The sequence below is a fragment of the Lactuca virosa genome, chromosome 6 (genome assembly GCF_052849685.1).
Source record: "Lactuca virosa cultivar CGN04683 chromosome 6, Lactuca_virosa_CGN04683_v6, whole genome shotgun sequence".
Lineage (NCBI taxonomy): Eukaryota > Viridiplantae > Streptophyta > Magnoliopsida > Asterales > Asteraceae > Lactuca > Lactuca virosa.
The window spans coordinates 76,510,887-76,527,532 of NC_136431.1; the positions used below are offsets into that span (position 1 = coordinate 76,510,887).

Here is a 16,646-nt window from a genome sequence, read left to right on the forward strand (position 1 = left end):
TGTCAAGCCCGCCTGATGCCTTAGGCAGCTTGGTTATGAAGTCCATGGTTATTCGTTCCCACTTCCACTCAGGTATATCCGGCTGTTGTAATAGCCCGGATGGTTTCTGGTATTCTGTTTTGACCTTAGCGCAAGTCAGGCACTTGCTCACATAGGTAGCAATCTCAGCTTTCATGTTCGGCCACCAGTATAATTTCTTGAGGTCTAGATACATCTTATCCGACCCGGGATGGATGGAGTATCGAGTCTTGTGTGCTTCATTCATGACAACATCTCGGAGTCCACCGAACTTCGGTGTCCAAATCCGGTTCATGATATAACGTGCTCCATCCTCCTTGACTTCTAAGTTTTTATCCATTCCCCTTAATGTCTCTCCTGCCACCTTTTCTGGTTTCAAAGCTTCCAGTTGAGCTTCCTTGATTTGTATGGTCAGGTGGGAATGGATTGTCATTGTTAAGGATTTTACTCGGCGGCCCGAGTACTCCTTCCTGCTTAGAGCATCGGCCACTACATTGGCCTTGCCCGGATGATAACGAATTTCGCACTCGTAGTCATTCAGCAACTCCACCCATCTCCTCTGTCGCATGTTGAGCTCTTTCTGATTGAGGATATGCTGAAGACTTTTGTGATCAGTGAAGATAGTGCATTTCGTGCCGTAGAGGTAGTGTCTCCAGATCTTCAAAGCGAAAACCACTGCTCCTAATTCCAGGTCGTGCGTAGTATAATTAACCTCGTGCGTCTTAAGTTGTCTTGATGCATACGCGATAACCTTCCCTCTCTACATGAGCACACATCCGAGGCCTTGATTCGAAGCATCACAGTACACTACGAAGTCCTCGGTTCCCTCTGGGAGAGACAAGATCGGTGCGCTGCATAGGGCTTGTTTTAACGTTTGGAAAGCAGTTTCTTGTTTATTTTCCCACTTGAATATCACACCTTTCTGCGTCAAGGTGGTGAGTGGTTTCGCAATCTTGGAGAAGTTTTGTATAAATCTTCGATAGTAGCCAGCAAGCCCAAGGAATTGTCGAATTTCGGTTGGCGTCTTGGGTGCTGACCAATTCTCGATTGCCTTGATCTTGGAGGGGTCCACATGTATGCCTTTCTCACTTACCACATGTCCAAGGAAATCCACTTCTCTAATCCAGAATTCACACTTAGAGAACTTAGCATAAAGCTTCTCCGCTCTTAGCGTCTCTAGCACTTGGCGTAGATGTAGGCGATGCTCTTCTTCGCTTCGCGAGTAGATCAAGATATCGTCGATGAATACGATTACAAACTTGTCTAGGTAGGGTCGACACACTCTATTCATTAGGTCCATGAATACCGCAGGTGCGTTTGTTAAACCGAAGGACATCACCACAAACTCGTAGTGCCCATAGCGAGTTCTGAATGCAGTTTTGGGAATATCTTCTTCTTGAACTCGTAGCTGATGGTAGCCTGACCTTAGGTCGATCTTTGAGAAGAAATTTGCTCCTTGGAGTTGGTCGAAAAGGTCGTCGATTCGGGGCAGAGGATATCGGTTTTTGATGGTGAGCTTGTTTAGTTCCCGATAGTCGATGCACATGCGAAAGGATCCGTCCTTCTTCTTTACAAAAAGGACTGGTGCTCCCCAAGGTGAGAAGCTTGGTCTGATGAACCCTTTGTTCAAAAGCTCGGTTAATTGACTGGACAACTCCTGCATTTCTGATGGTGCGAGGCGGTATGGAGCTCTGGCTACGGGGGTAGCTCCGGGTATTAAGTCAATTCTGAAATCGACTTGTCGTGCGAGTGGTACACCAGGAAGATCCTCTGGGAACACATCCGGGAAGTTACACACTTCGGGGATGTCCTTGATGTCTTTCACGTCTTGTTTCTTGTCTACTATATGGGCTAAGAAGGCGTGGTACTCCTTCCGGAGATACTTTTGGGCTTTGATGCATGAGATGATTTGTAAATTCGCACTAGGTTTGTCACCATAGATAAGAAGGGTTTCGTCATTTGGTAGATTGAGGCGAACGGCCCTTTCGTAACATAGAATGTCGGCACGGTGAGGAACTAACCAATCCATCCCGATGATTACGTCGAAGCTTTTTATGGTGACTGGCATCAGGTCAATTTTAAATGTATGGTTGTCTAGAGTGAGAGTACATTCTGAGTATATATCGCTAGTGCGTTCTACTTTCCCATTTGCCATTTCTACTACATAAGTATCCTTTAGTGATTGGGGGTTTTGTTCAAGTAAATGTTTATATTGGTGGCTCACGAAACTCCTCTCCACTCCACTATCGAATAGTACGCATGCATAAGAGTTATTGAGGAGAAACGTACCGGTAACCACCGTGGGATCCTCGACTGCTTCCCCATGTCCTATTGCCAGGACTCTTCCTACTCCACCAGCATTAGGGGCTTGTGCTTTGGGGCAGTCTCTTTTGAAGTGACCTGCGTCTCCACAGTTGTAGCAGGTTCGGGTTGCCCCCGTACTGGCGACTTGGTTGATTGGTTGAGCCGGCGCTTTACAGAAACGAGCAGTGTGCCCCTTCCTGTTGCAGTTGTTACAGTGCATCTCCCTACAAGCACCATTGTGGTGAAAGTTGCACTTGTTGCACTTAGGTAGTTTTCCCGCATATGGCTTCGGTGGTGCTGGAGTGGTAGTAGTAGTGGCAGCATTAGTGGCAGCATGGACAACAACAATTTGTTGCTTCTTAGCGGGGTCCTGTGCTGGTTGGCTCTTCTTTTCGTTCCAGAACTTCCTTTTGTTGTTTCCCCCTTTTGATTTATCAGTGGTGGTGGTTGTAGTATTATGACCGGCTCGGTGGTCAACAAGTTGTTGTGCCAGCTCCCTGGCACTGTCAAAAGTAGTTGGCCTTGAAGCCAGGACACTACTTTGCACGTGGAGAGACAGTCCCCAAAGGTATCGCTCCACCTTTTTCTCCTCCGGAGTAACCATTGTTGGGCAGAGGAGAGCCAATTCATTGAATCGGGTGGTGTACGTTTCAAGGTCAGAGCCCGTCATCCTGAGGTTCCAGAGTTCTTGTTCCAGCTTTTGAATTTCACCTCTCGGGCAGTACTCCTTCATCATCAACGTTTTTAGTTCTGCCCAGGTTATGGAGCTAGCCACTTCGAGAGTAAGTGACTTAACCCGGCAGTTCCACCAAGTAAGGGCCCGGCCGGTGAAGGTTAAGGTTGCGAACTTAACTTTGCTCGCTTCGGGGCAGGAGCACACCTGAAAGACTACTTCGGTCTTTTCAAACCATTGCATCAACGTGATGACTCCCCCGCTTCCATTGAAGTTGTCGGGTTTGCCATTTGTGAAGTCCTTGTATGAACACTCTTTTGCACGCCACGTACTGTCTCCGTGGATAGAGTGTGTAGCTCCCGATCCCGAACCACCGGCTCCGTTGGTCCCTATATGTGACATTGCGGCCGCTACGGCTGCTGTTACTGCAGCCTGGAACATCGCGGGATCAAACTGTGGAGGCGGCGGCGGAGGAGGTGTTGCTGTGTTGCTGGAAGGTCTTGGTCTTCTTCTTGGCGGCATGGTTCTGTCATAAGTCGTAAACCAATGTACTTTTAGTAAAAGTGTATTTATAGGGAGAGAAATCTTTTATACATAAAGTATATTATTACGTTGTTTTCCGGTATGTTTACGATACATACGATTTTATACTTTTTATTGACCCAATACATTGGGTTATGAGGTAAAATGAAAGTATAAAATATTTTTATTATAGTAACACAAAATACTCCTATAGTATTTGTAAATGTTTTGTTTTGAGTTCTTAAAGCATTTAGTTACTTTATAATATTCATCATACTTTTAATGAGAATTTATAAGTCCTTGTCTTACCCGTTCGGCTAACGACCCTCCACCGATCAAGGAAGCGGTGGGTGAGAGTGGACACCCATTAAATTGCCATTTTACAGGCAACAACCTTATACCCCCCTTATAGATCGGCTTCGTGAATGAGGCGTACTAGCGGTAAGACGAGTTTGTTAGATTTGTTGTCCATCCTGACCATCCCCCGGTATATGCAAGTCAATTCCCGGACAGATATAGTTGATCAGGCTATATCCTTCCCAGACTTGATTTACATATACCAAGGCATACCCATAATGTACAACTCCTCTTCTTTTATTTTATGTTCTTCTAGTTATGACACTATGTGAGCATGTATGCATGTATTTATACTTTTTAATAAAAAGAATCGTTTATTTTCTAAAGGTATATTTATTTGAAAAATGCACAAATCAGAGACTATTAGTCCCAATTGTGTTTATAGTTTGTATATCTTATGTGGTTTGATATACTTAATTCACTATAAACTGCGCTCTGATACCAATCTGTCACACCCCCAAACCAAGGATGGCGGAAACGTCCGGGGGTGGAGGACTTCATGTATAGTATCATAACAGCAATTGTAATAGTAATTCAAGCAAACACAACCAACATATATATAATTGAAAAAAATTACATCATTGTATGAATTACATGTTTATGAATCAATTACAATATATTGATAAAATATGAAATAGTAGACGCCTTAGCGTCCCATCCTCAAAAGCACTTGATTACCTGTTTAATGATTTCCTGAGAATACAAGTTGTTTTTAAAAAAAATGTCAACACAAAGGTTGGTGAGTTCATAAACTTTTCGTTTGTAAAAGTAGTATTTGTGTTAGAAAAATCAAATATTTTCCTTAAGGTGTAAATGTAGTCTTAAAACCCAAAGATCGAAATGTACAAGTAATTTGTCATATTTATAGTAAAACAATGCAAGTTTAAATCGACATAAACTCGTTAAATTTTAATGAAGTTCCCGTAAATTCCAATGTTTGTTAATACTTTATTTGAGTTTATTATAACCATACTATGACCAAGTTTGCCTAAAACGACGTTCTTCAGGCGTCGGAAATGTTATGACATTTGTCACCCCAGACCTATCGGTCTAACTGTTGCATGCAGTTTAGGTGTGGGTTTGTCAAACCCAATATAGATCTATACACAAGTATCACGCTCTCCCTCAAGGAGACTCTGGTTACAATACAGGACTTAATGGTAATTTGAAGTAAATGTCTCACAAAGTCATTAACGGAATTACGTGTTATGAAAACTTGGTACCGTATGGCCGTACCTTGCTTAATGAAAATATCCTTTGTCTAAATGTACCCTTTTTAAATGTATGTGTTATGTAATCTATCATAAACTATACCTATTATAGTTTATCAACCAAGGGTAGTACGTGGTAATGTATGCAAACTATATTCAAAATAGTTTATTTAATGTTTGAATGTATCGATTGTACTTTGATTATAATCACTTGTTATTCTTTATATTTTATATGACCAAATCCATTTGTAAACTGATGTGTGTCTAAATATTAAGATAAAATGTCATATATTGCAGTAACATATAGTCACATAAAGATATACACCTTGCTCAACATGTTACAAGGTGAAATGAAATTAACAGCAACTTTTCGTTAAAAACAGTTTCTGTTACCGTTCTTAGAAAATTTATAGAAAAATCATCACAGCTCTAAATCCAAATCCGCAAATTTTGAGAGTTTGGAATATGAGTCTAGTTTGTTCGTGAATTTTATCATGATTTTTAGTGATCTCTAACAGAGGTGAAAATGTTCATAATCACAGACTGGTCCGGGTTTGCCTCTGAAATGACAGGCAGTTTTGTAAAAATCACCATTAATTGTAGAAAAATCATTTGGAGATGTGCAAGTAGTCATTTTAAAGCTAAGAGTTTGAACCACTTGTATCTGAAACAGTTTTGAAAACTAAAATTTTTAAGTTGACCAAAACAGTCCGTGATTAACGTCCATCTTTTCTGATGCAATCTGTTAGAAAAAGTTTAATTGTGTTCTTGATGATTTTACTTGTATTTCCCCCTTAAAACTTAAGAAAAACATGTAAATGTATGGTATGAACTCACCTTATGTGGTTTCAGTGGATGAAAGTGAGAGAGAGGAAGTGTTCAACTCAAGAACACTAAGAAGATGTCTTGATGATTCGAAAATCTAACACCGAATAAGATGGAACTTGTGTAAGATATCAATGATTTGAGTAGAATGGAGTTTAATAATTATGTGAATGATGAAGATACTTACTAATTGAAGCAAGAAATCCCTGGAGAAAGCCTTGAAGTTCTTGAAGTTGAGAGAAAAGATGAGAGAATTTTGGAGAGTGTTCTTGGTTGCTAAGTGTAGAATGAAAGAGTTTTATGGAGAATGAGGAGAGAGGATCAATCCTCCAGCTCTTAGAACGTGGGAAGAGCTGGAGATTGGCTGTAAAGGTCCACTAAGGAGACAAGGGGTAGTGGGAAAGAGTGGCTGGTCATAGAGTGAGGTGGTAGTGGGTTGCTTTGGCCATAAATTAAGGAAAAGCAAATATTCCCTCAATAATTAGTTCAATCACCAATTCTTTTAATATATTTTATAAAAACCCTGGAGATTTATATATTTTGGGGCCTTAGTTTATAAAATAAAGTTTTGGGTGAAAATCCTACGTTAAAATAATGAAAAACGGAGTTAAAACGAAGTCGTAGTCGAAAAACCGGTAAAAATGGGCTGTCTGCGAGACCTCTCGGATGGGGGCCGAGACTTCGGATTCGGACAAGGACTTCCGACGGACCTCGCTTCGGACATCGGATGGACTTCGGACGGACCTCGCTTCGGACATCGGATCTTGCTTCGGACATGGCTTCGGACCAGAGGCCTCGGATGCGAGGCTTCGGTCCAAAAGCTTTGGTTTCGGATCCTTAAAGCTATTTTACTCGTTTTTATCCCGTTTCAAGCGATTTTTGACCCGGTTAAGGGTCGAGATGACCCAAATGATTACAAAAAGTTAAAGTAACTTTTGAGAGAGATTTGGGAGAGATTTGGGAGAGATTTCAATTAGAAAGAGATAGAGTGAAAACGATTTAGAGAGGTTTCGTTTGTGATTAATTTGAGTGTCCGGCTTCACAACGCAAGGTTCGTAAACCCCATTAAACCGTGTTTTAGTGTCGTACACAATCCCGATGATTGTGCAATAGTGTTTTATCGCTTTGGTTCATTGTTTAGCACTGTTAAGGCTAAGGAAAATCAAACACATGAACTTTCCAAATGAGGATTTCTCATTAAAATAGCGAATTGTATAGTTATTACATAACGTAAACCCTAGCATACAAGGGTTATTGGAGTTGACCGGTTTGACTTGTTGACTTTGAATTGACCGAAATTTGACGGTTGTCACAATAAGAAAACCTTCTTCATCAGAAATTTCCTTCTCAGCAGACTCTACTTCAGAAACCTTAGAAACAAGACCAAGTGGACCACCAATACTTTGTTTTGTTTCTTCCATAATTTCAGCAACTTCACTTTCATGTGTTTTCAGTTCATTGTAGAGATCATTAAGAGATGAACTATCAAAACTTTGCTGATTCTTGATCATCATGCTAACACTTCTCCAGTCCTTACGAATTCCCATGACAAACGTAAGATTGAACTCCATTAAAGACCTGGTGATTCCATAACGATTGCATCTGTAAATGAGTTCATTCAGATGATCGTAATAGACTTCAATGGTTTCATTTTCCTTTTGTCTGAATTCCTTCAGTTCAACCAGACATTGCTTAATAGAGTTGATCTTCGTCTTCTCACTTCCTTGATACTTTTCCCTGAGAGTAGTCCAAATTTCCTTAGCAGTTTTACAACCACGAATGTAGTTGTAAACAACAGGTGGCAGAGCACCTCTCAACTCTCTCATGCATCGTTTTTCGTTGTTCTTCAGCCTAGTTTGTTGCTCTCCAACAACAAAAGTAGTTCCAGATGAACCTATGTTTTGAACATTCAATGGAGGTTGAGTTGTTCCATTGATACAGCTCCACAACTCTTCATCCAGACCATTCAGATAATCTTCCATACGATCAGCCCACTGATCATAGTACTCTGGAATCAACATTGGAATTTTGGTGGATGATCCAAGCAGATGTGAATACGAAGTCATTGTATTCATGTTGAAGTTCGCTATTGATGAACACTTGAGAAAATTTCAAAAAACTCAGAAAACTTGATGAATTTCAAATTTGATCAAGCGAATTGATCAGAAACTTGTAATCGATCACTCGATTATACAATTCTAATGCAGAATCAAATCAAATCTGTAGATCAGATGAGATTTTCAAAACTAAAAGCGCGGAAACTTTTGAGATGAACAAATGACTCAAAAGCAGATGATTCAAAATGAAAATCAGATTAATGCAGTTTGATTCCTGCTCTGATACCAATTGAAGAGGAATTGTATACGAGTAATCGAATATGAATCAGAGTTAAACAAGTTCAGATCAAATAGGAACACGAAATGTAAATATAATCTGGTTTCAGCTTTATTACTCTTAATGAACTTGGATACAAAAAACAGACTACGAAATGGGAAAACTCGTTAGTCTAAGTCTAAGCTCAGTCCCTATTTATAGGAACAGGAGAGTACAAAAAATACTAAGTCTAAACATTAAGCTTCGTATAAAATTGACTTAGTAAATAGGTTACATACGAAATGGACACTACACTATTCGACTTTTTACAATATTTCGACCCTAACAGTTAAAGTTTATGCGGAAGGGACACAAAGATCTACTGAGTTGAAGAAGGTAAATAAACTTCAATATATCTGATTCTGCTTAATTAGTATCTTTAATTTATAAGTTTCATCAGATTTGATTTTGTCATGTTTGTGTCTTTTGGGGGTTTTTTAACTACATAAAGTTGGATTTGTAGCTAATCAGATAGCTACCATACTTTCATCAACTCAAACCTAACCATGGTAAATTACCTTTGGATATAGATTTCATTTCATTTTCATTTGTGTTTGTGGTTGTTTATATCTAATGTTATCTATGCTTTCTACCTCAGGACTTTGGCACACAATAACCATGCTTTACTGAAGATTGACATCATGTGAAATATTCTTACAATAGCTGCTACTTTGGCCAACCAATATCTCAAATATGTAAGTTTTAGATGTAATTTTCACTTTCATTAGATGTATTCATTGGAGAAGAAAATCAAAATAATTTTTTTATTATTATTTTTTTTACCTTAAGTTTTCTTGATTGAGCTTTTGCTTTTGCTTTTTAGAGGTTTACCCAACCTTCAATCTTTGCTTCTTCTATTTGATAGCCAACACAAAAGGTTTATAACATCTTGCTTGATGAATTTGCAATATCTGGGATGGTGGACCAGACCAAGATTGTGTTCAAGAGTATGCGAAGAAACAGGTGAGGGTATTTGCATTTTTTTGTCATAAACAAGAGATACAAACTAAATTTCTTTTTTCATATGCAGATGTACATTGGATTTTTGCTCATACACAAGTATGTTGTGGAAATATCATTTATGTGAATGCATCTGACATGGAACGAGCAAAGAAGTTCTTTAGAAGGATGAAAGAAGATGAACTTCACCGAATGTTGTTACATATCAGACTCTTAAGGTAATATGTCCTCATTTTCCTAGCCGAAGGAATTGGATTGGTAATTATGTTAAATGGTTAAATTACCGCACGGGGAAGCCATCCCTTTATGCTTCTTTAAATAATGATCTTGATCTATATTCCTATGCTTTTCCCCTTGCAGGGAAGCTATGAGTACACCTATAGTGGTGAACTTCTACATATAAGAGACCATGATACATGCATAAGTAAGTATAACATCTTTTATGGTATGATGGAATGAAGGAAGGAATGGAATTGTTCGTTCTGTTGCCAGATGGAATGGAATGGACCATTCTGTTCTTCGTATTTTGTTAGTTTTTCATTGTTTATTGAGTAAATATTTTTCCTTTTCTTGTTCATTCTGAAACCAGCACCCCATGTCGTGGACAACCTCCCAAATGTTGATGTCGGCCAGCTTCTCCACCAGAATACTCTCCTGGATCACGATAAAACGAGCACTCTTGGTCAATCGATCCACAATGACCCATATTGAATCCACTATGTGCGTCGTCCGAGGTAACTTCATGAAAAAATTCATCGTAATCTCTTCCCATTTCCAAACGGGAACACCCAATGGCTCCGTTTTGTCTTGTGGTCGTTGATGCTCGACCTTGACTTTCCGGCAAGTCAAGCACCTCTCCACATATGCATGGCCACCAATAGTCAAGCCGAAGGTCTCTATACATTTTGTCGCGCCGGGATAAATAGAGAACCTTGACTTTTGTGCCTCCTCCATCAAAACTTGACGCACACCACCCCAATATGGAACTCACACCATCCGATGGAGGGTCAATAATCCTCGACAATCATAATCAAAGGAAACCACCTGAACTACTATGCACTCACTCTTCCGGTGTTCTTCCTTCATGGCCTCAACCCGAGCCTCTTGAATCTGCTCTAAGAGTGGGGTAATCACGGTCATCCTCAAACATTCATCCCTGATCGAGGCTGTAACTACCTTGCGGCTGAGAACATCAACCACCATGTTGGCCTTCCCTATGTGATAAAGGATCTCACAATCATAATCGTTCACCACATCTAACCATGTACACCCCTCATGTTCAAATTTGACTGATTTATCAAATACCTCATAATCTTGTGATCTGTGTAAATAGTAGAACAGACCCCATAGAGGTAATGTCGCCCAATATTGAGGGCGAAAACCACAACCCCCAACTCTAAATCATGTGTAGTGTAGTTTGCCTCATAAGGCTTCCGCTGCCTCGAAGCGTATGTGATCACATGACCTCGTTGCATCAAAACTGCACCCAACCCTGTGATCCACACATCACAGAATACCACAAAATCCTCAACACCCTCAGGTAGGGTCAGAATCGGTGCTTCACACAATCTTTGCCTCAGAGTCTGAAAAGCTGCCCGCTGCTCAGGAACTAAACGAAAAGTAACGGTCTTCTTCGCCAACCGGGTCAGAGGAACTGCTACCTTTGAGAAATCTTGAATGAATCTCTGATACTAACCCACCAATCCAAGGAAACTACCAATATCGAATGGAGACCTCAGAACCTCCCACCTCATCACCGCCTCAACCTTCGCTGGATCGACCAGAATACCATTTTGGTTGACGAGGTGTCCTAGAAACTGCACATCGCTCAACCAAAACTTACACTTGGAGAACATTGCATACAACTTCTCCCTCCTCAAAGTTTCCAACACCTCTCTCAGATGATCCTCATGCTATTCCTGAGTCTTGGAGTAAACCAGAATGTCATCAATAAACACAATCATAGACCGATCCAGCATAGGCATGCATACGCGATTCATGAGATCAATGAATGCAGTTGGAGCATTAATGATCCTGAAGGGCATCACCACGAACTCCTAATGATCATAACGATACAGGAAGGCCGTCTTCTTCATATCCTCCTCTATGACCCTCATCTGGTGATAACCTGAATGCGGATCAATATTGGAAAACCAAGATCCACCCTGAAGCTGGTCAAATAAATCGTCAATGTGACATCCCCATTTACACGGCTAGAAAAAACCAATTTGTTTATCCTTTGTTTGAAAATCAGAGTAACCTTTTAAAGAAAAGTGTTGCGGAATTTGTTCCCAAAAGAAAATATGATGAAGATTTATCAAAGCATTTCCGAAGAAATGTATTTCATTATATTAAAACCTCGAGATGTCATGTTCTATACAGATCAAAATCATAAACAGAACAACACAGGCCTTACAATATTTATTTATATCTACTGGCCTATAATCCGTAATCCCTCATTTGAACATCACATCTATGCTCGTGTGCCACTACCTGTAATACAAGAAACTGAGTAGCTCAGGCTTGGGAGCCTGGTGAGAACATAGGGTTTTCAACCCACAATAAATAAGTTTATTAATTTCATCAAACCAAACAACCCGATCACCCGTTCCCGTTATCCTCACTTTACGTCCCTAAGGCACCTATTATAAGGGACCTAGCCTAAGGAATTTCATCGTGATAGACACTACTACTAAGGGGGTTCCTCAGCAATAAATGTCCTAAAGGCAACCATGATGGGGATGGAGTACACCAGTGAACACATCGTTCACAAACACCTACAGGTTGCGAGCCTACTAGCGTTCCACTGGACTGTCCAGAAAAGTCTGTGGTCGTCATCTATACTCTGCTAGATGACTGGATCAATGTCAACATCGAGGCCTCTTATCATTTTATTTGATCACACACCAACTATTACATCTACCCATCTTTTACCCCAACATATTTGTAGATATAAAATACATATACAGTTTAAATCATTTAAAACATGTATAAAATCGTTCATCCAGCATAGATATCAAGTAAATAGATAATATGCACACATAGCATGTAATTTATATAAAATACTTCATATCTATGTGTAAGATGAGAGTAACTATGCACTCACCTGTTAAGGTGGTGATTCTAAACTCAAACAACGTTTCGCTTCTTAAAAATAATTTCCTTTGACGAAACCTAGTATTGTTACCACTAGATTTTAGTCTAATTTTCATCATGACTAATTAATAGTCTTAGTATTATTATTATTATATAAGCGTTTAAACAATACTTCTCAACCACTATGTATAGACATGCCAGACATTAAACACCGGAGGGCATGACCATTTTGGCATTATAGCACTTCTGAAATCCAACAACCCAGGCGGCCCTTCAAACCAGATTCCCCGTATCATGAGTAGTTAAAAAGATATAATAACGACACTTATATAAGTCATAAAAATAGCCCAAATATTTATTATAAGTTCCTAATAACAATAATAATATTAAATATAAGCTATATTTAAAGTAGGTTAAGCATAACTTACTTACAAGGGGGTTTTACCTAGGAGTTGGGCTCTGTAGGGGCAGAACTTTGTCGCTGAATCTTTCTAAGAAAGATTCTTGAAACGCGTCAGCAGTCATCTTACTATACTAAAACTGCAGAAAGAGAAGTCGAATCACGAGGGACCAAATTGCTCGGGGGATAAAAAGAGAAAGACTTTTAAATCAAGAGATTGGTGCAAGAAATATGAGAGCCTAGAGGCTCTTTTTTATACTAATTGAATTTTCAAAAACTACCCTCTATGTTAATGACCTCATAGTTATATAAACGACTAAACACCCCTTTATAATACTATTTCAAATAGATTTAACGATATTTGTACTAAACTAATGTCAAAAGTACTCAACACTAGTCTTATAACGACCGCATCGTTGATACCTTTCTAATGATATATACATATGTATGTATGTACGTATATATATATATATATATATATATATATATATATATATATATATATATGTACATATGTATCTGTATATATGATTTATACATTATTTTAATACGTATATATGCTATTATAATTTATAACTTGTTCATACCAACTCTGTTTTTGACGTTCTTTATATCCACGCGTAGCTATCGTCGAGCTCTACAACTTTCGTTTAGACTCCGTCGGCTAATTTTGACTTTATTTTTTTGTCCATATTTTTATAAGATTAAATGATTTTGCTAAAATCATAACTCTCTCATACAGACTCCGTTTTTTGGCATTCTTTTTTTCAAAATTCCTATTTTAAGGAGTACTATGATTTTTGTTTTGGTGGCATTAGTTAAAAGTCAACCATTCTCTTCGTAGCTTTTTACGTCACACATTCCTTGTGCGCGGTTGAATTTTATATTTATAAAAATCATATCTAATTCACACGGATTCAGATTTCGACGAAATGTATATATTCGGGATCGGGATGACGTGTACTTTCTAAATATTTAATAATATATATATATATATATATATATATATATATGTATATATATATATATGTTTGACACACTTATTTTTACGATTTACGGATGATTCGGCTGATTTTTCCTATTTTATTATATTATAATAATCATGAAACAAATAATATTCACATAATTCTTCTTTATTACGCCAAATAGGTTACAATTGTTGACCCTAACTATTACATCATCATAATAATGCTTAGCCAGAAACGTGGGCGTTACAATTCTCTCCCCCATAGGATGATTCTGTCCCGGAATCATGCATCAACAAACAGATGTGGATAGCGACTTATTAGGTCACTCTCTGTTTCCCAGGTGAGGTTTGGCCAATTTGAATGTTTCCATCACACTAGCACTAATTCTACCATCTTGCGTCATAATTTCTTCGTCTTACGGTCAACAATTGCTTCAGGCTCTTCAATTAACCTCTTATTTTCATCCAACCTTAACTCCGAAATTTGAATTATATCGGGAACTTCTCTCGTAAACTTCCTCCAATAACACTCATGGAAAGTGTTATGAATACCATCTATTTCTTCTGGTAATTCCATCTTGTAAGTTTGGTTCCCAATCCTTTGAAGAACTTTGAACGGTCCAATAAAACTTGGAATGAACCTTCCTCTCTTTCCGAATCTTATAAGTCCCTTCCATGGTGAGACTTTGAGCAAAATTAAATCTTTAACTTCAAATGTCATTGGTCGTCTTTTCTTGTCAGCATAGCTCTTTTGACGATCCTGAGCTGCTAACATCCTTTCCCTAATCACCTTTAGCTTTTCAGCAGTCTGATGGACTATCTTGGGGCCCATAAATTGTTTTTCTCCAGCCTCAAGCCAACAAGACGGTATACGACACTTCTGCCCGTACAAGGCTTGATAAGGTTCCATCTTGATGCTCGAGTGGAAACTATTATTATAGGACAACTCTACCAGAGGTAAGTGCTCATCCCATTTACCTTGAAACTCTAGGATACATGATCTTATCATATCTTCAAGGGTTTGTAACATTCTTTCCCTCTGACCATCAGTCTGCGGACGGTAAGTTATACTTAAACACAACTTCGTACCAATTTCCTCTTGTAGACTCCTCCAAAAACTTGATGTGAAACGACTATCACGATCTAATACAATCGTTAGAGGAACACTGTGAAGTCTTACTACCTCCTTCACGTAAGCATTTGCAAGCTTATCTATAGACCATTTCTCATTGGCTTCTATGAAGTGTGCACTCTTAGTGAAACGATCCACGACTACCCAAATCATGTCGTGACCGTTCTTCGTCCTAGGTAGTTTAGTTACAAAATCCATGGTGATGTCTTCCCCTTTACCCATGGGTACATGTAAAGGTTCTAAACTCCCATACGGTTTCTGATGTTGTGCCTTAACTCTCACACACGTTACACACTCGGCCACATACTTTTCAACATCGAGCTTCATCGTCGGCCACCAGTAGTAGGGTTTCAGATCACTATACATTTTATTGCTACCGGGATGAATCGAGTACATGGTCTTGTGAGCTTCTTCCATCAGAAGACCTCTTACTCCTCCCGTCTTAGGTACCCAAATCCTATCTTGGAATACCTTCCATCCTTAACTGTTTGTACCGAATACCAACGTTTTGCCCAAAAGTTCTTCCTTTCGGTCGTTTTTCTCTGAAGCTTCTTCCTGAGCCTTCTTAATACTTTCCACAATCGTCAATAAAACTTCAATTCTTAACGTTCTTGGCCTTTTCTTTTCAAGGTTTACTTTTCGACTTAGAGCATTGGCAACAACATTTGCTTTACTAGGGTGGTAAAGTATCTCACAGTCGTAGTCCTTGAGTAACTCTAGCCAGCGTCGTTGTCTCATGTTCAATTCCTTCTTATTAAAGAGAAAATGGAGACTTATGATTAGTGAAAAGTTTGCGTTTCGTGCCATAGAGATAATGCCTCCATATCTTTAGGGCGAATACTACCGCTGCCAACTCCAAATCATGAGTGGGGTAGTTCTTTCCGTGCTCTTTCAATTGTCTTGATGCATATGCTATCACCTTATCTCTTTGGGTCAAAACACAACCTAACTCAACTCCAGATGCATCACTATAGACTGCAAAGTCTACAACTCCGTCAGGTAAAGAAAGAATTGATGTTTCACACAACTTCTTCTTTAGCTTCTCGAATGCTTCTTCATGTTTTCACTCCAAGTATAAGTAGCTCATTTATGGGTCAAAGCTGTTAATGGAGCAGCTATTGAAGAAAAGCCTTGGATAAACCTTCGATAATATCCGGCTAATCCTAGAAAGCTCTGAACCTTCGTGGGACTTTTTGGTCGTTCCCACTTCATCACAGCTTCAATCCTCGCTGGTTCAACCATTATTCCTTCCTGAGTAACCACATGACCCAAGAATTGGACTTCTCGAATCCAAAAATCACATTTGGAGGACTTTGCATACACCTTCTTGATCGATGTCGTCGTGTCAATCAAAAATAAACCAACTAACCTAAGTAGATAGGGTAAGTCGGGTCGAATCCACAAGGAGTTCGTGGTTAAACATTGTGTCAAAGTAATCAATAAAGAGAAAAGTATTACTAGCAATTGTCACGGAAAAGATTAAAGTAAAAATCAAATAAAAGCATAGAGATTTATTATTTAAAATTAGAAAACTAGAGTACTCCCGGTTCAGTTATAAACAGTTTAGATTCACACACTTTCTTCCCTAGAATCCTAATTCAGTTACTTAAATGCAATTAGGGTTTATTAACTTGTAACACATAGTTTTGGATACACAATATGTTCATTCAACTAGTTGTCTTACTCCTTTATGTCTAAATGGATTAGGAACAATTAGTGAACTAGAAATAAAATGTCTTACAACTACCTATTACCATATTAAGATTCAATATCATAAATTGGAATAATATATGTTGATTCAATCACTT

The 16,646-nt window shown here is 38.9% G+C and overlaps 1 long non-coding RNA gene across 2 annotated transcripts; it reads right to left on the bottom strand.

Annotated features, from left to right (window-relative positions):
• Positions 1-3,360: 3,360 nt before the first annotated feature.
• On the bottom strand, positions 3,361-6,187 carry LOC145118999 (uncharacterized). 2 transcript variants are annotated; one of them, XR_013713586.1, is made up of 3 exons: positions 6,098-6,187; positions 5,923-6,007; positions 3,361-3,521 (listed from the first exon to the last, which is right to left on the bottom strand). It is a non-coding gene; the product is annotated as an uncharacterized LOC145118999 (long non-coding RNA). The 2 variants fall into 2 exon arrangements; XR_013713587.1 differs by lacking the exon at positions 3,361-3,521 and adding an exon at positions 4,497-4,567.
• Between the last annotated feature and the right edge of the window lie 10,459 nt (positions 6,188-16,646).